Source organism: Sapajus apella, unplaced genomic scaffold (genome assembly GCF_009761245.1).
Source record: "Sapajus apella isolate SASKATOON/1434 unplaced genomic scaffold, GSC_monkey_1.0 scaffold103, whole genome shotgun sequence".
NCBI lineage: Eukaryota > Metazoa > Chordata > Mammalia > Primates > Cebidae > Sapajus > Sapajus apella.
Genome location: NW_022437043.1, coordinates 3,283,640 through 3,307,696, shown reverse-complemented (window position 1 = coordinate 3,307,696; position 24,057 = coordinate 3,283,640). Strand labels below are relative to the sequence as shown.

Below are 24,057 nucleotides of genomic sequence, written 5' to 3'. Positions count from 1 at the left end.
AAAAGATACAAAGAATGCTTGATAGGAATAGATGCTTCAGAGAAATATAAAGCAGTAAATGGAGCTGTTGGAGCTTGGAGGTTGGTGGGGGTTGGGGGTTGCAGTTAAGGGAATATCTAAATAATAACTCTAGCCTTGGATTCTGGGGAAGTTTTGTTCTCGTTTTTGGCTGGGATTGGCTACCACGACCTTAGGGAGCCAGAGAAAGTTTGATGCCCTGTGACTCAACTGCTAGGCAGCATCTCCAGAGATGGAGTCAGATGCCCTATTTATAGCATGAAGTAGGTTTAGTGGTTGATGGACTTCATGTGCACTGCAAAGAATAGTGATCCTTTACTGAGGTTATCATAACAAAAATGCCATGAGTAGACCACTAACATTTTGAATTGCTGACTTTTCTTCATGGGTCCATTTATTATTTACTATTCATTTATTTATTATTTTTGAGGTGGAATCTCACTCTATCACCCAGACTGGAGTGCAGTGGCACGATCGTGGCTCACTGAAACCTCCGCCTGCCGGGTTCAAGCTATTCTCTTGCCTCAGCCTCCTGAGTAGCTGAGATTACTGGTGTGCACCACCATGTCCAACTAATTTTTGTATTTTTAGTAGAAATGGGGTTTCACCATGTTGCCCAGGCTGGTCTCGAACTTCTGACCTTAGGTGATCTGCCTGCCTCAGCCTCCCAAATTTCTGGGATTGCAGGCATGAGCTACGGCACACAGCAACGGCCCCATTAAAAAAAAAATTGAATGTAAACTTTATTTTCATTCTATTGTAACACTATGATTCAATTTGTTGGTTATAGCTGGAATACTTCTGCACATTTTCATGAGAGAATAAATCCAGTGAAGCTCCTGTTTCAAACATTTTCAAAAGTTTTTAGAGTGTAGATATTAAGATCTAACAATAGACATACGAAGAAGTACTCCAGCTCTCCTTTCTTCAGAGAATTGACACTTTCCTGTTTACTTCTTCTGGCACTTGTGACTGAAGAACCACTCTATTCATCTTCAAGTGATGCAGTCTTCTCTCAAAAGTATTTCCTTCTCTTTTATGGATAGTAAACACAGGGGGTGGATTTCTGATATTGGTGGGTTTACGCTGGGGTCTGTCCCAGGCGTACATTTGAAAATGAGTTCTCACTAGCGGTGGCAGCTCCAGCATGTCTATTAAGGAAGGACACAGGGGCCGCCTCTGATTAGAATTTGGAAGTAAGAGCTGGGATGCTGGTTAATACTTGCTCAAAGTTGCATTTGTATATCAAATGCATTATATTTTTTCACCTTGTATATTTTAGGTGGATGGCTGGAGACGGAGTGAGAGTAGGAGGTTTTTAGAGGGTGGAAGCTCCTTTCCGTCCCCTGCACCAACCTTTAGGACCATAATTGATGACTAGACTGGGAGGGGTAAAGTGAATAAAGCTCCCAGATGACTTTTTACTCCTATGTTACGGTCCATGCTACAATCAGAATCAGGTGGAACTTGATGTAGACGTCTACATAAAGCTCTAAGAGTAAATGTGTCTTGGGCTCTCCTTTTCTTCCTCTTCTTGGTTTCTCCTCTCCCCATCTGTTATGGTTTGAATGTTTGTGCCTTTCAAAATTCATGTTGAAACTTAATCTCCATTGCAACAGTATTAAGAGGTGATCAGGCCATGAGGGGTCTGCTCTCATGGATGGATTGGCAAGTGTAATAAAAGGGCTAGAGGGGACTAGTGAGGTCCTTTTGCCCTTCTGCCTTCTGCCATGTGAGGACACAGCAAGAATGCCCTGTTTAAGGAAAGGCCCTCACCAGGCACCAAATCTGCTAGCACCTTGATCTTGGACTTCCCAGCCTCCAAAACTGTTAGAAATAAATTTCTGTCAGCTGGGCGTGGTGGCTCATGCCTGTAATCCCAGCATTTTGGGAGGCTGAGGTGGGCGGATCACAAGGTCACGAGATGGAGACCATCCTGGCCAACAGGGTGAAACTCCATCTCCACTAAAATACAAAATTTAGCCAGGTGTGGCGGCGGATGCCTGTACTCCCTGCTACTCAGGAAGCTGAGGCAAGAGAATCGCTTGAATCTGGGAGGCGGAGGTTGCAGTGAGCTAAGATTGTGCCACGGCACTCCAGCCTGGAGACAGAGCAAGGCTCCATCTCAAAATAAATAAATAAATAAATAAATAAATTTCTGTTTTTACACATTACCCAGTTTCAGGTATTTTGCTATAGCAGGGTGAATGGACTGAGACACTGTCATACCTAATCCTGCATCTAGTTCAATGCTAACCTCTGCTTCTCTGAGTTCATGCTAAACTCTGCTTCTCTGTTAACTTGGCAGATATTTATGAAAGATACTGTATGAACTCAGCGTTCTTCTAGACTGGGGGGGTCCCCTACCCCTGGGCTGCAAACGGGTACCAGTCCTTGGAGGCTGCACAAAGGGAGGTGAGCTTCCAGCAAGCAAGCATTACTACCTGAGTTCCGCCTCCTGTCAGCATCAGTGGCATTAGATTCTCATAGGCGCCTGAACCCTATCGTGAACTGTGGATGGGCGAGATCTAGGTTGTGCCCCCCTTATGAGACTCTAACTAATGCCTGATGATCTGAGGTGGAACAGTTTCATTGTGAAATCATCCCCCCACCCCTCACCCCAGTGCATGGAAAAATTGTCTTCCACAAAATTCGTCCCTGGTGCCAAAAAGGTTGGGGACCACTGTACTAGACAATAGGGGAATGCAACCATGTACTGATAAGCAGTCAAGTTGAGAACTGGTTTGAGTTCAGGCTGGGAAATCTTCCAGACTCATTTATATTTTAATTTGGGACTATTGAAGACCAAAAGCTTTCAAGACTTAAAGGGAGGAAGCTATTACAAGCCAAGAACTAGAGGTGAAATTGAATCAATGGAGCATGATTGAGTATTGAGGGGCACAATATGTGCAGAGGACCCAATCCTGCATTTTTTAAAGTCATACCACCTGGTATCACATAATCTCAGAAAAAGAGAAAAATCTCCAAGATTCTTTAATATGTTAAGATTCTGTTACTTGGCCGAATATGGTGGGTCACACCTGTAATCCCAGCACTTCAGGAGGCTGAGGTGGATAGATTACTTGAGGTCAGGAGTTTGAGACCAGCCTGACCAACATGGTGAAACCGTATCTCTACTAAAAATACAAAAATTAGCTGGGTGTGGTGGTGGGCACCTGTAATTCCAGCTACTTGTGGGGCTGACATAGGAGAATCACTTGAACCTGGGAGGAGAAGGTTGCAGTGAACCAAGATGGTGCCACTGCATTCCAGCCTGGGCAACAGAGCAAGACTCCGTCTCAAAAAAAAAAAAAAAATTCTGTTACTCTATGATTCTAAACTGTAGCAGAATCATATTTCGGAGGAGCAATTTATTGGATTAGGTAAATTCTCGAGATTCTTTCTAATTCCTGGATGATTCTACCCTGCTGTTGTCCTTCTTATACAAAAATGTTTCTACCTATCATTTCATTTTATTTTACTTTATTTATTTATTTATTTATTTTTTTTGAGACGGAGTTTCGCTCTTGTTGCCCAGGCTGGAGTGCAATGGCGCGATCTCGGCTCACCGCAACCTCCGCCTCCTGGGTTCAGGCAATTCTCCTGCCTCAGCTTCCTGAGTAGCTGGGATTACAGGCATGCGCCACCATGCCCAGCTGATTTTTTGTATTTTTAGTAGAGACGGGGTTTCACCATGTTGACCAGGATGGTCTCGATCTCTTGACCTCGTGATCCACCCGCCTCGGCCTCCCAAAGTGCTGGGATTACAGGCTTGAGCCACCGCGCCCGGCCCTTATTTATTTTTTTGAGACTGAGTCTGGCCCTGTTGCTCAGGCTTGAGTGCAGTGGCATGATCTTGGCTCACTGCAACCTCCTCCTCCCAGGTTCAAGTGATTCTTCTGCCTCAGCCTCCCAAGTAACTGGGATTACAGGTGCACACCACCACGCCCCACTCATTTTGTATTTTTAGTAGAGATGGGGTTTCACCATGTTGGCCCAGCTGGTCTCAAACTCCTGACCTAGGTGATCCACCTGCCTCTGCCTCCCAAAGCGCTGGGATTACAGGTGTGAGCCACCGTGCTTGGCCTTGCCTATCATTTTTATTTATTTATTTATTTATTTATTTGGCATCCCTGGGTGGATATGAAGCCTATCATTTTTAAACACTTTACCGTTGAACATTTACTCTGGGCTGGGTACAGAAAATGATAGGCTGGCATCACTAAAAGTTGGTGATGACTTCCTGGTGTATTGGTTTTTAGGGCTACAAATTCCCATAAACTGGGTGGTTGAAGACAACCAAGATTTATTGTTTTCCAGTTCTCGAGGCCAGAAGTTCAAAATCGAAGTGTTGGCAGGTCCATGCCCCCTCCAATTCCTCTAAGGGAGGACCCTTTCTTGTCTCTTCCAGCTGCTGGTACTCTCGGCTGTTCTTTGGCTTATAGTAGCATAATTCCAATCTCTGCCTTCATTTTTTTTTTTTTTTTTTTTTTTTGGGGATGGAGTTTCGCTCTTGTTACCCAGGCTGGAGTGCAATGGCGCGATCTCAGCTCACCGCAACCTCTGCCTCCTGGGTTCAGGCAATTCTCCTGCCTCAGCCTCCTGAGTAGCTGGGATTACAGGCACACACCACCATGCCCAGCTAATTTTTTGTATTTTTAGTAGAGACGGGGTTTCACCACGTTGACCGGGATGGTCTCGATCTCTTGACCTCGTGATCCACCCGCCTCGGCCTCCCAAAGTGCTGGGATTACAGGCATGAGCCACCGCGCCCGGCCTTATGCCTTCATTTTTATATGACCATTTCTGTGTGTGTGTGTGTGTGTGTGTGTGTATGTGTGTGTGTGTGTCTTTTTCTTGTAAGGATATCAGTTATGTTGGATTAAGGGCCTACTCTGTTTCAGTACGACATAATCTTAATTTACATCTTAATTATGTCTGCAGGGACCCTCTTTCCAAATAAGGTCACATTCACAGGTCACAGGGATAGAACTTCGACATATCTTTTTGGGGGACACAATTCCAGCCACCACATCTGGTGACTAAGAATACATTTGTTCATGTCTAGGAACAGGGCTTTGATTGATAGCCATGAAGCAAAACAAAGCAAAATGGTCCACAGGCGGAGAAAACCATTATCTTACTAACCTGATGTGCTTATCAGTTGTGCTAACTAGTCATAAACATATTCACCCCATCACATTGTCTTTACTCTTGTATGAGTGTGTGTGTGTGTGTGTGTGTGTGTGTGTGTGTATGCGTGTGAGAAACAGAATCTCACTCTGTCACCCAGTCTGGAGTGCAGTGGCTCAATCTCCACTCACTGAAAACTCCGCCTCCCGGGTTTACACGATTCTCCTGCCTTAGCCTCGCCCAGCCTTTTTTTTTTTTTTTGGAGAGATGGGGTTTCATCATGTGGCCCAGGCTGGTCTCAAACTCCTGAGCTCAAGTGATCTGCCCCCCTCGGCCTCCCAGAGTGCTGGGAGTACAGACAGGCTTGAGCTACCGCGCCTGGCCACAGTCTTTACTCCGTTCCTTTTTATCTTTTTCTTTCTCCTTCCGTCCTCCCCCTCCCCTTTTTTCTGGCTTTTTCTTCTTCTTCTTCTTCTTCTTCTTTTTTTTTAACCATGAGATGATACCGTTAAATAGTTGATGCTGAGAATTTATGAGGAGATCTGGATCAGAAAAATGTACTTTCCTGTGAGTAAGGTAGTGAGGTATTCTTCAGTTTATGACATACTCCAAAAACATGAGCAAGCTTACCAAAGGTTTTGTAACTGAAGAATCTACTACAAGTAATCAGGTTTATATTTAGCTTTGAGTTATACATACACACACCCACATATACACAAATATATTTTTAAGTAACTTAGATCATCAACATTTCAATCTGAGCATTATATGAGTAGTATTGTTTCTATCTTCACTGTCTTGTGAGATAACTAGTGACGTATTTTCTAAAACAAGGAGATCAATTAACGTAATTGACATTTGCAGATTTGAATCAATGATGCTGCTCAATCCAATCAAACAAAGTAAAGAAAGCTAGTTCATGGTTTTCTTAGAGCCAGAAGAAGAAACTTGCAAAAGAGTTTTCTCATTGTGTTCCTTTCCCCTTTAAATCAATTCTCAGTTATTACAGGAAAGAAAGGAGAGAAGACTGTACATTATGTTCAGGCTCACAACAAAAAGGGTAAATGAACAAAAAATTACTAAAGTAATTTTCAAGAGAAAATTTCTCCAGAGGGGAAAACACATTATAAAACCTTTTGCTGGAGTGAGGATCAGAATGGAAGGTGCCAATTGGATTAAACTGTTAGAACAAAACAGTTTAATCTGGGATTTTGTTTTAATCCCACTGTCTTGAATATAGACTAGTCATGGAGCTCCCTTTCCACAGGTCTACATGGGATGTTCAGATCTGTCCTCATCAATGCCACAGACATTTCGAGAGGACTTTTGAAACCAAATGGAGGGTGACACAGAATTCCTTGGGGATAATGGGAGTGTCCAGTGCACTTTCTTATTTAAAGATCAGTGAAAAATACTCAATAGCATGGGAACTAAGAGGAAAATATGAAGCATAATGGTGTTTGGTTTGTGGAGCAAAGGATTTGTAGTGGTGAAAAAAATAGATAAATTATTTTAATTGTCCTTTTTACATATCTCGTAGCACAATTGAGGCTTAGACAGGATTTCAATTGTGATTTTTGTTGGCTTAGTTTTGACCTGAACAAAATGGATTTGCTGTTTTTGTTTCTTTCTTCTTTTTATTCAAATGGTACACCCTTTTGTTTTGAGAAATCTGGTTGTTATCTCCTAGTTAGAACCAAGACTAATGAAGTACTCTTTCCAATTTTCGATGTTTAATCATGCTGGATTCTTACCAAGGACCTCAAAAGAGACTAAACTTAAAAGACAAAGGGCTATGGATTAGGGTCTGATTTTTTTGGTGAGAGTTCAATGAACATAGTTTAGGCAAAGGTAGATTCAATAAGGCAGAAAGGAAGAAATGAAGCATGCTTCTGGGGAATAAACGGCAAAGCAAACACAAGAACTCACTAAACAAGAAGCCAATGTGCAACTCAGAACCAATATCTGATATATAATTTAAGACTCAAAGGTCACTTAATATCAACTCTATTGCTACACACATACACCCAAAGAATCTGGCTAGCAATTGTTTTAGAGCTTGCCTTAGCTGTTTTTCTTTCATGCAAGTGTTTCTCTGGAGGTACAAAAAATGTAAGAGTAAAACTGGATTTATCAAAGCATTAGCTTGGATTAATTAGGTAATAAAAGCATTTTCAAATTGCTAATTTACTAAGCAGTGTCACCGGAATGCTGAATTACTTTACTTTTATTATGATGATCAAGAGTGATAAATGCAGGCCTACCCACAAAACCAAAGCAAAGAGAAGAGAGGCAGGAGTCATTCTTTGCATAATTACTGGCATTTGTCATCCTTCCCTCGAAAAGGGGATCATCAGTTTTTCTAAGGACTGTTTTCTTTGCTTCAGAGTCTTTTCTTCCGCACTGTTTATCACCCACATTGTCCTCATTTACCCAGCAACACATACTGTACTAATGTATTTTCCATTAGTGAATGTAATGAATTTAATTTTGGTTCAAAATGTTAATTAAAGTGGTGCATTTCATTCTTATAAGGATGAAACTTAAAAAACTCTTGGTTCTCAAGTGTTAGGTGAAATGACTAAAAGCAGAGTCGAAAAATAGGGTTAATCAGTGTGAAATGTAGTATCATGAGCCTGGGATGGATATTGATAATGGATTATAATTAATTTTCCATCTCATTTAAGAAAACAAAGGCTCAAAAATCACGGCTTAAACTGCCTATATTTAAGAGAAATTTTGGAAGAAGAACGTGTGAGAAGAAACCGAAAGGAAGTTTGCCTCAAAGAGAGAAACGCGAAAGAAAAAGCTACCAGACCAGATATTCCATCATCAGAAAATGAATGAGAATTTTATTATTTCTTATCTTAAAAAAATCTGTCCTTTGCCAGATCAAAAAATGCTGCCAACCTGGAAGAAAAAGAATCCGTTTTTCTAAACAACCCCGTTTAGTAATTTCCATGAAATTGACGTTTTAGAACTATGACAAAAAGCCAAATTAAAACTCAGGGGTTTCTAATCCCTAAATTCTGAGTTCGTTTTAAGAAATATCTAAAATACACTTTAAAACGAACCAATTAATATAATTACAGTGGGTTTAAATAACACATACACACTGGATCTGTTTCTGTAAAACACAGCTGTTCTGTAACTTATATTTTGCTATTTTTAAAATTAGAAATGTGGCTTTATATATTATACATATATGTAAAGTAAGTTTTTAAAAAGAATGAATCTGTTGTCTTCTGCTATCATTACATTAAAAAAAAAACCCAACCACCCTACAACCAATTAACTTGGAAATCTTATATTCATGCTTCTGAATATTACTGCGGTTGTAGCAAGGAAAGCAGCACATCCAGGTAGTTAAATGCAACAGAAACAGGGCACAGGCAGCAACTTGCATCCCCTGGCAATTCATATGATAATTTCTTCGCCTCCACTCTCAAGCTCACTCCACCCCGCTTCACCAACCCCCTTCCCTCTAAGACACGAGGCACCCTCGGGGCCATGGAAGGTGCCCTGCGGGGAGACGCCGGAAGAGCGGGGGCTGAGTGCGCGGTGCCCACACCCTTAGCCACGGGCGGCCGCCGCGGGCCCCCGGAGTGGGGAACGGGCTGGGAGAGCGGGGTTGGGGCGGACCCCAGGGCCGCACCCCGGCCCTCCCACCCCCTTTCTATTGCCATAGACCCAAGAACCCGAAATCTGCGGCACGAGGCGCGGCGCCCGCAGCCCCCGGCTGGGCCCCAGCAGGGATGGGCGGGCAGGGGGCGGAGCGCAGCGCAGCGCAGCGCGGGGCGGCGGGAAAGGGGCGGAGAGGATAGCTTAGGCTCTGGCGGTCGGCGGGACTGGCAGAATCTGCGGGCTAGGTGGGTGGCTCGCCAACCTGGACGAAGGGAAATGAGGACCGCCGCTCCCGGGCGCGAGTAGGCGCGTGGAGTCCAGGGGCTTCACCGCCGCACCTCCTTCTCCTCCTGGAGCTGGAGACTGCACAGCGGCGGGCGCACCAGCAGCAGCGACGACCCTGAGCGCAGGTGGGCACCCCCGAGCGCGGCGCTCTGCCCGCTGCCCTGGCCACCGCGGGCCGGCTACCCGCTTTTCCAGGCCACTGCGCTTGGGGGCAAGGGCTGGGCAGGTCCAGGGCCAGAAGGAAGGTGCAGGGCCCGGTGATGTGCGCGCTTCTGCGCCTAGGTGGGGGAGAGGTACTGAAAAGCTGCCTCCCGTAGGGTTCACTGTTTCGGTCCCACTGTCCCCACCTCATCCCTTCTGAGGAGCCAAGTACCGGTGGGGCTTTGGAGAACTGAGATCTCCCACCCGGCCCGCAGTATCGGTGGTGTGTGCAGGTTGCCCTTCTCTTCGCAGTCCACACCCAGCAACCGTCAGGACGTCCCCTGCTCCCGGCCCGAAGACTGTAGGGACCTTGGGAGGAGATGGTGGTGGCTGGACGGGTCGGGGCGTGTGCGCGAAAGGCTGGAGTTGCTTGAGTATTGTCTGTCGGGGCCGGGGCTTGCGTCAGGGTGCTCCCGCGCGCTCTCGGGGTTAGGGAATGGATTTGCTGAACTTACTCTGAAGGCTGATTCTGCACATGCCCTTGGCGCCTTGTGCACGTTTGGACGAGGGTTTAATGGAGGCACGTGGGAGCAGTATGGTCTCTGGCGGGTTCCCAAAGACCCTCTTGGGATAGTCCAGCGCGTGTTCGGGGATGAGAGGGAAGGGAGAGTGTTGCGTGTGACTGTCCTTGATTTTCTTGTATTTGCTCCAATTCCGTGAACCAAATCAGGCTTTCTAGGCGTTAAAGTAAATTACGGGTAAGTGGGGCGGATCTCTGCTGGGGATAAAGAAGCTCCGGGGTTTGCGGGATAGCGGGCCTGGCTGGCGTGCTCGCTCGGTGGCTTTTGGCGCTGTCTCGCCTAGGTAGGTGGAGGTGGTGGTGTTTGTGTCTTTGGCTAAAGGTGCTGGAGCGGGGATTACTTATTCTTAGACTGGGACTTGGAGGAGGTAAAAAAGCTTCGCGGCGCGGTTTGTTCTTCGCAATTAACTCCGGAATCTCAAGTGTGTGTCTGTCGGTCGGTCTCTCTGTCTCTCTCTCTCTCTGTCTCTCACACACACACACACGCGCGCACGTCTCATGGCTGCTTGGACTTCCTGATAGTTGCTCGTGAATTTTTATTCCTGTTTGTTCCTTTTCTTTTTTTTTTTTTTTGGAAGAAAAGGACCTACCTGTATTAAAATCCTTGGGGTTTCAGAAAGACCCTTCGAAATAATTCATATTCAAATCAAGGGTAGGGCATTCCGATGAAAATACCCACCAGACTGCCGTTTGGATTGGACTAAATTGTACTTCAGGTTAGAATTAATGTTATTTTAAATAGACAACTTACAACCTGTGGTAAAGTAACCTTCGCCTGAATTTCCCCTGATCTTTCTTTGTGTCAGTTTACAGAATTCTGAATTACCAGATGAACAAAGTGGTGAAGTTTTCTTCTAATTTTAAACGACAGGTCTTGAAATGGCTGTTAAGTTGAGTTCTGCGACTCCATCTCTTCAATGATCCGATCAGAGTGGTGCATAGCAGCTGATGATCAGAGACTTACATGTTTCAATTTCTAGTCAAATTATCATACCGCTGGGGAAAAGGACGCCTTAAAAATTTTCCACACAGAGGAGAAAGAACATTTTTGTCTTTTGGAACAAATATTTTGCTACTTTTTCCCCAAATGTCCGTTAGACGCCTAGAAAAGATGCATTGTTGACGAATAATACATGATTTATTTCTTTTTTGTGTCTACAGGTGGCAGTGTAGAAGCCAAACCGGGAGCTTCCAGAAGTGGCTTCTGAAAGAGTCCAATGTACATGAGTAAGCAAGCACAGGAATCCGAAAAGCCACAGGTATGTAGGACAATTAATCCATCTATCCAGCTTTGTAATTACTGCATTCCAGTAGTACTAACCCATTTGCTCTTACGTTCAATATTTTGACACTTACATAAACTTCTATGAAGTTAAATGTATTTTGACGTAACCTCTGAGGAGAAACCGGGTCCAATCTATTTCTAACAATGTATTTAAATAAAAATACTGCGTGTCATTATATTACATGATTTTTCACTGTTCTAAAAGAGTTGTTTTTCCATTGTGACCCTGTGGCTTTGCATTTAACCAGTTTGATATTTGCTTTTCAAAACACTTTTCCTGAAACTATATAAAATGGCCAATTTTCTGACTAATTTCATTTGGGATAATGTTAAAAGAGTCACCTGGATGAATCAATAACAATATCAGCTTAAAAAATTTTTTTTGAGACAGGGTTTGGCTTTGTCACGCAGATGGAGTGCAATGGCACGATCTCAGCTCACTACAACCTCCTGGGCTCAAGTGATCTTCCCACCTCAGCCTCCTGAGTAGCTGGGACTACAGGTGTGCACTAGCACTCCGGGGTCATTTTTGTATTTTTTTGTACAAACAGGGTTCTGCCACGTTGTCCAGGCTGGTCTTGAACTCCTGGGCTCAGGTGATCCACCGACCTCGGTCTCCCACCGTGTTAGGACTACAGGCGTGAGCCACTGCACCCATCCCAGTATCAGCTTTTAATAAAACTGCATCTTACTGTTGAACTGAGGTAACACAAATGATGTGACACTCATAGAATACAGATGCATTAGGAGGCTTCTTCTAAGCCAAGCCCTTCTGTTATTAACCCTTGGATGATTTTTCTCCTCCTACCTCGCTGTTTTTACAGGCCCACTAATTTGCCTGCTTGACTAAAATAAGGACCAGTTATGTGCCAATGAGATACAAGTTTGTAATCTTATTCATTGTGACACAGTTCAGAAGAATTTGCCTTTGATTCTCATTAAAATGTAAACATTTTGCATATTACCATTACCGTCTTTTTCAACAGCTGAGCAACTCTTTATGATGAAGGGCAGAAGACGACAAAGGGAAGAAAACGCTTACCTTTGTTGGCTTTTACTTTCTTTTCTTGGGAATGGTGGGCCATAGCTATTGGTGTTTTCTTTTTCTTTTTTTTTTTTGAGATGGAGTCTTGCTCTGTCACCCAGGCTGGAGTGCAATGGCACAATATTGGCTCAGTGCAACCTCCGCCTCCTGGGTTCAAGTTATTCCCCTGCCTCAGCCTCCCGAGCGGCTGTATCAACTTAAAATTTTTTTTACATTTAACCAGCCTGGTTAAATGCCACCACACCTGATTAATTTTTGTATTTTTAGTAGAGATGGGTTTTTGCCATGTTGGCCAGGCTGGTCTCAAACTCCTGACCTCAGGTGATCCATCCACCTCGGTCTCCCAACGTGTTGGGATTATAGGCGTGAGTCACCGTGCCCAGCTGCTCTTGGTACTTTCACAGAGATGCTAAAATTATTGTGTTGGCTGTGTTAAGAGTCAGGCATCAAAATGACTGCACAAGAGAATGAAACTTTCTCTTTGTTGGGGATGCAAGGGGTGGGGTGGGTGCACTATTATCACAATGTTGGAATGTGACATTCTGCCTTTACAGCTGAGGAGGGATTTGTTTTGCTCCTTCTAATGAGGGTGTTAAATAAACTTGGATGCTGTTCTTGAAGCTTAAAAAATAAATTAAAACTGGGTGCAGTGGCTCAAGCCTGGAATCCCAGCACTTTGGGAAGCTCAGATTGGAGGATCGCTTGAGCCTGGGAGTTCAAGACCAACCTAGACAACATGGCAACACCCTGTATCTACAAAAAAAATTACAAAAACTAGCCAGGCATGGTGATGTGCACTTGTTGCTATGTGTACCTCTAGTCCTACCCATTCGGGAGGGTGAGGTAGGAGCATCCCTTGAGCCTGGGAGGTCGAGGCTGCAGTGAACCATGATCACACCACTGCACTCCAGCCTGGATGTGACAGTAAGATCTCGTCTCAAATAAATAAATAAATAAATAAATAAATAAATAAATAAAAAAAAGGAAATAAATTTCACACTTACCAGTAGAAAGCAAATTGGGAGCTCACACTCAAAGTATAGATTACACTAAATATTGAAGGGTTCTTACTTTAAAGAATGCGTGGATAAGGAGAGGCTTCAGGAAAGCTCTGGAACATTTTGGAACACATAATTTTGCACTGCATGAGACTTGAATTCATTATCTGACTCGGGAAATTGGGATGTACATATCTAACCCTCCACTTATCTAACAGGAACAGTCTCATCTTCTCAGTCAAAAAGGAAAACCGCAAGATTGATATTTTATTCCTTGTTGGAATTACAGTATACTCGTTGTAGAGCCCTTAGGTGCTTTAGAGATATTTGACTTTTGACATGTAACATACATAATCAAGTGTGTAAAAGGTACTGGTCTAAAGTGTACTGCTCAGTGAGAATGACTTGAACCCAGGAAGTGGAGATTGCAGTGAGCTGAGATCGCACCACTGCACTCCAGCCTGGATGACAGAATGAGACTCTGTCTCCAAAAAGAAAAATAAATAAATAAATAAATAAATAAATAAATAAAGTGTATTGCTCAGTGAAATTTTGCATGCGTATATACTATGTGACCATCGCCTGAATCAAGATGTAGATTTCCAGTACTCCAGAAGATTTCCTCTTGCCACTTCCGTTCAGAATTCATCTTACCTCCAATATAAAGGTAACCACGTTGTGATTTTTAAAAACTCCATCTGCTAGTTTTGTCTTATAAGCTCCATATAAATAGTATCTTATAGCAGGAACTCGTGTGTGTCTTTCATCACACATAGACAGGCACTAGAATTTCATAGATGTGGCATAAAGTCTGAGATTCATCCATAAGTTTTTGCATATTAGCAGTTCTAATCTCTTGCTGATAGTCATTCCATGGTATGCATATAGCACAGTTTGTTTCTCCATTTCCCTGTTGGTTCTTTGGATTGTTTTCAGTGGTGCTAATACAATAAAGCAGCCATGAACATTCTTGCTTATGTCTTTTGGTGCACATGTGCAATCATTTCTCTGAACATACACTTAAGGAGTGGAATTGTACGGTCATAGGGTAGATATATATTTAGCTTTAGTAGATCTTGCCAAACAGTTTCCCAAAGTGGTTGTACCCACTTAAATTTCCCCAGTAGTGTTGTATGAGTTTTCCAGTTAGTGACTCTACACTTTAACACTTGGTTTTGTCTGTCTCTTAAATTTTAGCTATTTTGGTAGGTGTACAGTGGTATCTTTCTGTGGGCTTTTAAAAAACATATTTTATTCTAATTGTGGGAAAATATGCATATTTAGAATTTACCATCTTAACCTTTTTTTTTTTTTTTTGAGAGAGAAAGTCTTACTCTGTTGCCCAGGCTGGGGTGCAGTGGTGTGATCTCGGCTCACTGCAGCCTCAGCCTCCTGAGTAGCTGGGATTACAGGCGAGTACCACCACGCCCTGCTTATGTTTTGTATTGTTTATAGAGACGGGGGTCTCACGGTGTTGGCCAGGCTGGTCTTGAAGTCCTGACCTCAGGCGATTCACCTGCCTCTGCCTCCCAAAGTGTTGGGATTACAGGCATGAGCCACTTGGCCCAGCCAACCATTTTTGAGTGTACAGTTAGTAACATTAAGTACATGGAAGTTGTCTAACCATCACCACCACTCATCTCCAGAACTCTTCATTTTGCAAAACTGAAACTGTACCCATTAGACAGTAATTACCCAATTCCCCCTTCTTTAGCCACTGGCAATCACTATTCTACCTTCTGCATCTATGGGTTTGGCTATATACCTCATATAAGCTAGATCAGACAGCGTTTGCCTTTTGTAACTGGCTTATTTCACTTAGATAACGTTCTCAAGGTTTAGCCTTGTTGTAGCATGCATTTAACTTGAGTTTCAAGGATAAATAAGCTATTGTATGTATCTGCCACATTTTGTTAATCCATTCATCTGTCAATGGACACTTGGGTTTTAACCTTTTGGCTATTGTGACTAACTCTGCTGTGAACCATAGATGTACAGATAGCCTCTTCAAGTTCTTTCAGTTCTTTTGGGCATATACTCAGAAGTGGAATTGCTGGGTCGTATGGTAATTAATTCTCTTTTAATTTTTTTTTTTTTTTTTTGAGACAGAGTTTCGCTCTTGTTACCCAGGCTGGAGTGCAATGGCGCGATCTCGGCTCACCGCAACCTCCGCCTCCTGGGTTCAGGCAATTCTCCTGCCTCAACCTCCTGAGTAGCTGAGATTACAGGCACGAGCCACCATGCCCAGCTAATTAATGTTTTGTATTTTTAGTAGAGACGGGGTTTCACCATGTTGACCAGGATGGTCTTGATCTCTTGACCTCGTGATCCACCCGCCTCGGCCTCCCAAAGTGCTGGGATTACAGGCGTGAGCCACCGTGCCCGGCCTCTTTTAATTTTTATTTAAAAGGTTTTTTTTTTCTTTTCTTTTTTTCTTTCTTTCTTTCTTTTTTTTTTTTTTGAGACGGACAAGTTTTGCTCTTTGTCCAGGCTGGAGTACAATGGCACAATCTCTGCTCACTGCAACCTCCACCTCCTGGGTTCAAGTGATCCTCCTGCCTCAGCCTCCCCAGTAGCTGGGATTATAGGCGCCCACCACCATGCCTGGCTAATTTTATTTTTTATTTTATTATGTTATAAATTATTTTATTATTTTTTATTTTATTTGTTATTTTTTGAGCTCCCACACTGCCGTGGGAGGGGATCCAAAGGAGGAATCTCAATTTTTTTAATTTATTTTTTTCATTTTTTTTGAGAAAGAGTTTCGCTCTTGTTGCCTAGGCTGGAGTGTAACGGCGCGATCTTGGCTCACCACAACCTCCGCCTGCCGGGTTCAAGTGATTCTCCTGCCTCAGCCTCCCGAGTAGCTGGGATTACAGGTGTGTGCCACCATGCCCAGCTAATTTTTGTACTTCCAGAAGAGATGGGGTTTCTCCATGTTGATCAGGCTGGTCTTGAACTCCCGACCTCAGGTGATCCACACACCTTGGCCTCCCAAAGTGCTGGGTCCGTGCCCGGCCTAATTATTGTATTTTTAGTAGAGAAGGGGTTTCACCATATTGGCCAGGCTGGTCTGGTACTCCGGACCTCAGGTAATCCACCCGTCTCTGCCTCCCAAAGTGCTGGGATTACAGGCGTGAGTCAATGAGCCTGGCCTTATTTAAAACGTTTTTAAAGACAGGGTTGGCCAGGCACGTGGCTTACGCTTGTAATCCCAGCACATTGGGAGGCTGAGGCAGGCACATCATTTGAGGTCAGGAGTTAGAGACCAGCCTGGCCAACGTGGTGAAACCCCGTCTCTACTAAAGATAACAAAAATTAGCCCGGCGTCGTGGTGGGTGCCTGTAATCCCAGCTTCTGGGGAGGCTGAGGCAGGAGAATCACTTGAACGTGGGAGGCGGAGGCTGCACTCCAGCCTGGGTGACAGAGTGAGACTCGGTCTCAAAAAAATAATAATAAATAAAAAAAATAAAGATAGGATTTCACTCTGTTGCCCAGGCTGGAGTATAGTGGTGTTATCATAGCTCACTGTAGCCTCAAACTCCTGGCCTCAAGTGATCCTCCTTCCTTAGCCTCCCAAGTAGCTGGGACTATAGGCATGTGACACTATGCCTAGCCAAATAATTTTTTTTTTTTGCCGTATTGCCCAGGCTGATCTCAAATGCCTAGCCTTGAGCGATCCTCCTGCTTCAGCCTTCTGAGTATCTGGGAATAAAGGCACAAGCCATTTTACATTCCTACCGGCAGTGTACAAGGGTTTCAGTTTCTCCACATCCTCGCCAACACTTTATTTTCTGTTTTTTGATAGTAGCCATCCTGATGGATGTGAGGTGGTCCTGGTGCTTTTAATTTATATTTCCTGGTAAGTAATGATGTTGAATACTATTTCATATACTTATGGGTATTGGGATATATCCTTTTTGTGAAGTGACTTTTCAAATCTTTTACCCATTTTTGAGTTGGGTTTTTTTTTTTTTGATTGGTTGTGTTTTCTTGTAAAAGTTCTTTTATGTCCTGCCTATGAGTCATTTGTCAAATATATATGTTACAAATATTTTCTCCCAGTCTGGTTTGCCTTTTCACAGTCTTCATGGAATCTTGTGATAACGTGGAAGTCTAGTAATCAATTTTTGCCTTTTAAAATGGCTATTGTTTTTTGTGTTCTGTTATGAAATTTTCGCCCACTTTGGGTTTATTAAAAAAAAAAAAAACGCCGGGTGCGGTGGCTCAAGCCTGTAATCCCAGCACTTTGGGAGGCTGAGGCGGGTGGATCACGAGGTCAAGAGATTGAGACCATCTTGGTCAACATGGTGAAACCCCGTCTCTACTAAAAATACAAAAAAATTAGCTGGGCATGGTGGTGCGTGCCTGTAATCCCAGCTACTCAGGAGGCTGAGGCAGGAGAATTGCCTGAACCCAGGAGGCGGAGGCTGCGGTGGGCCGAGATCGCGCCATTGCACTCCAGCCTGGGTAACATGAGTGAAACTCCGTCTCAAAAAAAAAAAAAAAAAAAACAACTGCTTTTTAGTAACTGAAAACATGGAGACAGTCTGTTTGGAAGATGTAGTAAATTAACTAAGCATATTTTAAACATGTGGCCTGAGTGTGGAAGTTGGTGATACACACCTTTGCTGCAGCAGGTGGCAGAAAAGGAACTTGAAGAAAGGGTGCTTATATGGACATAGATGCTATGACTCAAGTGGCCTCTACTCAGGACCCCTCTAGATTGAGAGGAACCATAGGGAAGAGCTCAGTGATGACTCATCTGTAGGAAAGAATGTGGCAAAATAGATGGATATCTACACTTTCGCAATTTGTAATCTATGCTTGACAAATGATTCTCCCCCTCCCCTCTTCCATCTCCAAGGATAGTCGCTGCTGTTCAGTGCTGCGGCTTCCCTTAGCCCCTCAAGATCCTGCTATTGATTAGCTTTTTCTCTTCATCTTTTTCTCGAAAGGTCTGCATTTTCTGTCACTTGAATGTCTTGAACTGTCCACCTCCCACTGCCCCGTGTTCTTCGGACTCTTCAGACCCGTCAACCCTCACATCGTTGCTTCCCGTTCCCACTGCCATCCCTCAAGTCAGGCTGCAGATCTGTGTTTGTTAATTGCCGGCTGGACATCTCCCTCTGGATGTCCCACAGGTGCCTTTCATATGAAACATGTGTTATTCCTCTCCAGTCTGCTTTTCTGCTTTCCCACCCTAATGAATTTATTTAACCATTTCTCTAGGATTCTGAAGTAGAAGTCTTGGCAGCGTCCGCGATTCTCCTGCATGACTTTTATCACCCTCACAGCTCATGTTTAGTTGGTCATCAAAGCTGCTGAGTCTTTCTCCTTTCTCTGAAACATCTATCATAGACATCTCCTCTTCCCCACATTTACTACCTGATGGTTCTGGTTCTTTAATCCCCCTTTAGGATTGTAGTAATAGCCTCCCATCTGATCTCCCTGATTCTACTCTTGCCTCTAATCCATCTTCCATTTGTCATCAGCTTTTCTTTTCCTAAAATGCAGATTTAATCATTGCCATTTCTTACTTAAAAACGATTTGTAGCTCTCCACTGCCTACAAGAGGCATTCAAATCCCTAAGCATGATTTACAACGTGAGACCCTTCATTATTTGCCTTCAATCTGTTTTCTCTGCTCTATCATCTGCCATTTCCTCCCCACACTCCATCTGTCCTAAACTATTTTCCATTCCTAGAACATTCCTTGAGTTCTTTCCTGCATCTATGCTTTTGCACATGCTGTTTGTTCTATTTCTGATGTTCATGCCTGTCTACCTGGCAAGTTGCTAGTTTTCCTTTAAAAGCCAGCTGAAAATTGGCCTCTTTGAGCCTTCCTTTCCTTTAAGTAGATCTTGTTATTCATCTCATTTAGAGTGGTTGGAGGAAGTGATTCATTAATTGCAGGTAGTAATGCATATTAATCATTGTACCCCCAGTAACGATTGGGGCACTACTTGAAAACAAAAGATATTTAGTAAATGTTCTTGGAATGAATGAACTAATGAAGAGCCCATCTGTACTCAGATTTTGTTGCTTAACAACAACTCGTCATAATATGGGTTTACTCAGTGGTTTTTTTTTTTTTTTTTTTTTTAAAGATGGGGTTTCACCAAGATGGCCAGGCTGGTCTTGAACTCCTGACCTCAAGTGATCCACCCACCTTGGCCTCCCAAAATGCTAGGATTACAGGCATGAGCCACCGCGCCCAGCCTTTACTCAGTGGTTTTTTTTTTTTTTTTTTTGAGACGGAGTTTCGCTCTTGTTACCCAGGCTGGAGTGCAATGGCACCATCTCGGCTCACCGCAACCTCTGCCTCCTGGGTTCAGGCAATTCTCCTGCCTCAGCCTCCTGAGTAGCTGGGATTACAGGCACGTGCCACCATGCCCAGCTAATTTTTTGTATTTTTAGTAGAGACGGGGTTTCACCATGTTGACCAGGATGGTCTCGATCTCTTGACCTCGTGATCCACCCACCTCGGCCTCCCAATGTGCTGGGATTACAGGCTTGAGCCACCGCGCCCGGCTACTCAGTGGTTTTAAACAACCATCATTTATTTAGTTCTTGATTCTGTGGGTTGGCAATTTGGGCAGGACTCAGCTGGATAGTTCTTTCGATCTGGGCAGGTCTTCTGACCTTGGCCACCTTCACTTGTGTCTCTGATCTGCTATGTGGGTTGGAGGCTATCTCTACTAGGATGGGCTCAGCTCTCTGCTCGACAATGTGGTCTTTAATCTGTGACCAGGTTTATTCCACTTAGATCACCAGCAAGGGAGTGCAGTTCTGAACCTCACTCATGGGTTTAATTGCACCTACATGAGCCTAAGATGGCTCTGTGGTTCCTAGCATCTTTCTTTGGCCCTCCTCCCAAATCCTCAGCCCCTCTTTCTACTTTTTTAAATCTGAAGTTTATCTAAGACAGCCTCATTTTCCTTTTGGCATTGATAATTTGGGCTGGCCTAATGGAAGTACCATTGGTGGTGCTATGGGATGGGAAAGGAGCTCCTCAGTACTAGGAAAGGGAACACCACCCCTCTTCATCCTGGAAGCTGCTGTGTATAGCCTTAGGCAGTGGGGGCTTTCTCATTGCGAAGCACCCTGAAGTATTTGCCATTGATTTGTCTCTATCCTCTGATTTCAAAGGCATTTTCTGGCAGAGGAGAGAGTCAGGAAACAAAAAGAGATCTGATTGATTGGAACTGTTCATCTATGTTCTTCCTCAACATGTTTGAAAATTTAAGACATTCTCCTATGGAGAAGCAATAGTCCTTTACCTAATTGTAATGTTTGATGCTTTCCCAGCTCTTACAAACTCTTCAGAGTGGGTGAATTTAAATTGTATCTGATACACCACCCATTAAAGGATCCTTTTTGGGACCTAGACTATATTAGGAAGAAGTATAGTTACAGTATCCAATGCAGGAAGTCAATTGAAATATGCTAAAACATGTATGAAGAGATCCTAGTTTTCCAGAGGTAGTATAATAACCATGAATAAGTTCTAGCTTTTCCAGAACTTGGCTTCAGTGTACATCTGAATGTTTTAGTAGAGTTGTTAGAAGCAGTTAAAAAAGAAGCAGATGTGACTGTTACCCCATTCATACCCATTTCCACTAATCCTAGAGACAGAGCAGAGCTGTACTATGAAGTGACCAAAAGGTATAAAAGAAAAGGAGGCACTTAAAGGGTCTTAAGACCCCTCATGACCGCTCAGTGACCTCTTATTGCCTCTTGCCAGTCCTAGATTGGCTGCTGACACAGCTGGAGGCATGAAAAATCCACAACCTGAGTAATCCTCTGCTGAAACAACAGCTGTGCCATTTGCGGGTGAAAATAGAATTTTTTTCCTGCCCCTCTGAAATTTTAATTTATGGTAAAAATTATAATTTTTTCTTATGGCATGGTCATGCTTTTCATTTTATTCAACAGAAGGTTAAGTTTTTATCTCACCATACCCTGCATGTAGATCATTTTCTTATTGGATTCTGTGTAGTGTTTGTTGTTTACTTAATGACAACATAAACTCAGATAGTCATAGTTAAATATTTTCAGAAGGCCACAACAATTTGAGTTAGGAAATCAGTGTTTTTATCTATTAAAAATGTATCAAATCAAGGTACTTTAACAGACTAAAATAAGATGTTAATTTTTGTTTTTCTAAAAGAGTTAGCTTAATGTCATAAGCAACCATAAAACATTTTATATACTGTACTGCCAACATGATGCACAATGTGAATTCTAAATTACTTTTACTGACGTATAAATAACATGGTCTATATGTACTATACTGTGTCTCTGTCGGGGGGTGGGGTGGTGGGAGAGAGAGAAAGACAGAGTGAGAGAAAGCGAACAAACCCATACATCCTCCTGTGAAAGCTTAAAATACTAGCAAAAGCCATATGAAAAGCATAAATAAATGTAGAGCTGGTATTTGTTAAAACAACCATGTGGGACAGTGATTGAGTTCAGTGAGGGAAGGGATTATTAGCTCACAAGTATATTTACATTGAAGAAAGGCTGTGGCAGAGAAACAACTAATAAATTCAAGGTGGTAGTTTAGGAGCCGTAGGTCCCACACTGATGTGAATGGACCTACTGTTGGCTTTTATTTTTATTTTTTATTTTATTTTTTATTTTTTGAGATGGCACCTCACCCTGTCACCTAGGCTGGAGTGCAGTGATGTAATCTCAGTTCACTGCAACCTCTGGCTTCCGGGTTCAAACGATTCTCCTGCCTCAGCCTCCCTGGTAGCTGGGACTACAGGCACATGCCACCACCTCCCCCCCGATAATTTTTTGCATTTTTTTTTAGTAGAGACAGGATTTCGTCCTGTTGGCCAGGCTGGTCTCGAACTCCTGACGTCAGGCGATCCTCCTGCCTCCGCCTCCCAAAATGCTGGGATTACAGGCGTGAGCCACCATGCCCAGCCTATATTTTTATATTTTTGAGATGGAGTCTCGCTCTCTCTCCTAGGCTGGAGTGTGGTGGTGCTGTCTCAGCTTGCTGCAACCTTCACCACCTGGGTTCAAGTGATTCTTCTCCCTGCTGTCACACCTGGCTAGTTTTTGTATTTTTAGTAGAGACGGGGTTTCACCGTGTTGGCCAGGCTGCTCTTGAACTCCTGACCACAAATGCTCCGCCCACATTAGCCTTCCAAAGTGTTGGGAATACAGGCATGAGCCACCACGCCTAGCCTGTTGGCTTTTAAACAGAAATTTTATAATGTACACATTTAAGATGGACTAGATGGTAATGAATTACTCTCCAATCATTTGAATACCAGTCCTTACGTTAGAAAATATTTACAATGAATTACATGTTTATAAAAATATTCTGTTTTTGTTCCTGATTAATGATGTACTCAAAATTCCTTTACTGTCATGGCATGGTCAGTATGTAGGATTTCTTTTTTATTTTATTTATTTATTTTTTTTTATTTTTATTTTTTTTTAGACGGAGTTTCGCTCTTGTTACCCAGGCTGGAGTGCAATGGCGCGATCTCGGCTCACCGCAACCTCCGCCTCCTGGGTTCAGGCAATTCTCCTGCCTCAGCCTCCTGAGTAGCTGGGATTACAGGCACGTGCTACCATGCCCAGCTAATTTTTTGTATTTTTAGTAGAGACGGGGTTTCACCATGTTGACCAGGATGGTCTCGATCTCTTGACCTCGTGATCCACCCGCCTCAGCCTCCCAAAGTGCTGGGATTACAGGCTTGAGCCACTGCGCCCGGCTAGTATGTAGGATTTCTGAATGTAGGCTTGGGCACAGAGGTTGGCATCTGTGGTTGCAGAAGCTGCTTTGCTTATCCAGTAGCCCAGCTGTGCATGCAGGTATTTGACCAGGAAAACATAATGGGGAAAGACAGTAGAGTCTTACTGAATTTCCTAAAGAGGAAGGGGCGTGGCCGTCTCATCTAATCCCAGTGCTTCAGATCTGTACACGATTGAAAGAACAGATGACATTTTTCCTTAGAACAGTGGAGGAAAGTAAAATGCCATGCTCACTGAGGGAACACCTTGCGCCCTGTTGACAGCTATGCATAGGATCAGCTGTTGTTCTTTCTTTACCTCCAGGGAGGGCAATGTGGGATCTTTTCCTTTAATCACCAACGTATATGATAATACTATGCATTTTCTTCTCCATGTTATGAGGACTCAGAAATAATTTGACTGCTGGGGTTTAAGTGACAGTCCCTGCTGGCTTTTAAATGGAAATTTTAGAACGTACCCATTTAAAATGCCACAACCTTTCTTGCTTCTTTGACATGTGTTCCTGCTCTGCCTGTGCTGGTGAACATCAGGTACAGTCATAGTTTGTGTGTGGGTGTGGGTGTGGGTGTGGGTGTGTGTGGCGGGGTGGGGAGGGCAGTTCTTCCAGTGTTTGTAACAGATTTTTCCTACTTACATGATCAGAGTGAATGAGTACCTAACATGCTGTATTTTTTTTATTTTTTTTTTTTCTTAAACGGGGGTTCGCTCTTGTTACCCAGGCTGGAGTGCAATGGCGTGATCTCGGCTCACTGCAACCTCCACCTCCTGGGTTCAGGCAATTCTCCTGCCTCAGCCTCCTTAGTAGCTGGGATTACAGGCACGTGCCACCATGCCCAGCTAATTTTTTGTATTTTTAGTAGAGATGGGGTTTCACCATGTTGACCAGGATGGTCTCGATCTCTTGACCTCGTGATCCACCCGCCTCGGCCTCCCAAAGTGCTGGGATTACAGGCTTGAGCCACCGTGCCCGGCCAAAATACATATTTATATATTCATAAAATCACAATATTTCACCAAGGGTTCTGACCCTGAATTGGATGTGACGGTGGGCTGAGCTGATGCTGGAATCAGATGGCTGAACTAGAAGTGAGGAGGCTGCTGTTCCGTCCCATTGGCTTCTAGGTAGTATCATGTCTGGGCACATCCTTTTTATTGCTCTGGGCTTCAG

At 43.5% G+C, this 24,057-nt stretch overlaps 1 long non-coding RNA gene across 2 annotated transcripts in view; it reads left to right on the top strand.

Moving 5' to 3' along the window:
* Window positions 1-8,966: 8,966 nt before the first annotated feature.
* Window positions 8,967-24,057, top strand: part of LOC116536753 — an 86,923-nt gene continuing 71,832 nt past the window's right edge. The window contains exons 1-2 of one of the 2 annotated variants that reach the window (XR_004262784.1): window positions 8,967-9,185; window positions 10,943-11,040. This is a non-coding gene — a long non-coding RNA (uncharacterized LOC116536753). The remainder of the gene's footprint in view (window positions 9,186-10,942; window positions 11,041-24,057) is intronic. The other variant, XR_004262782.1, reaches the window with a different exon arrangement.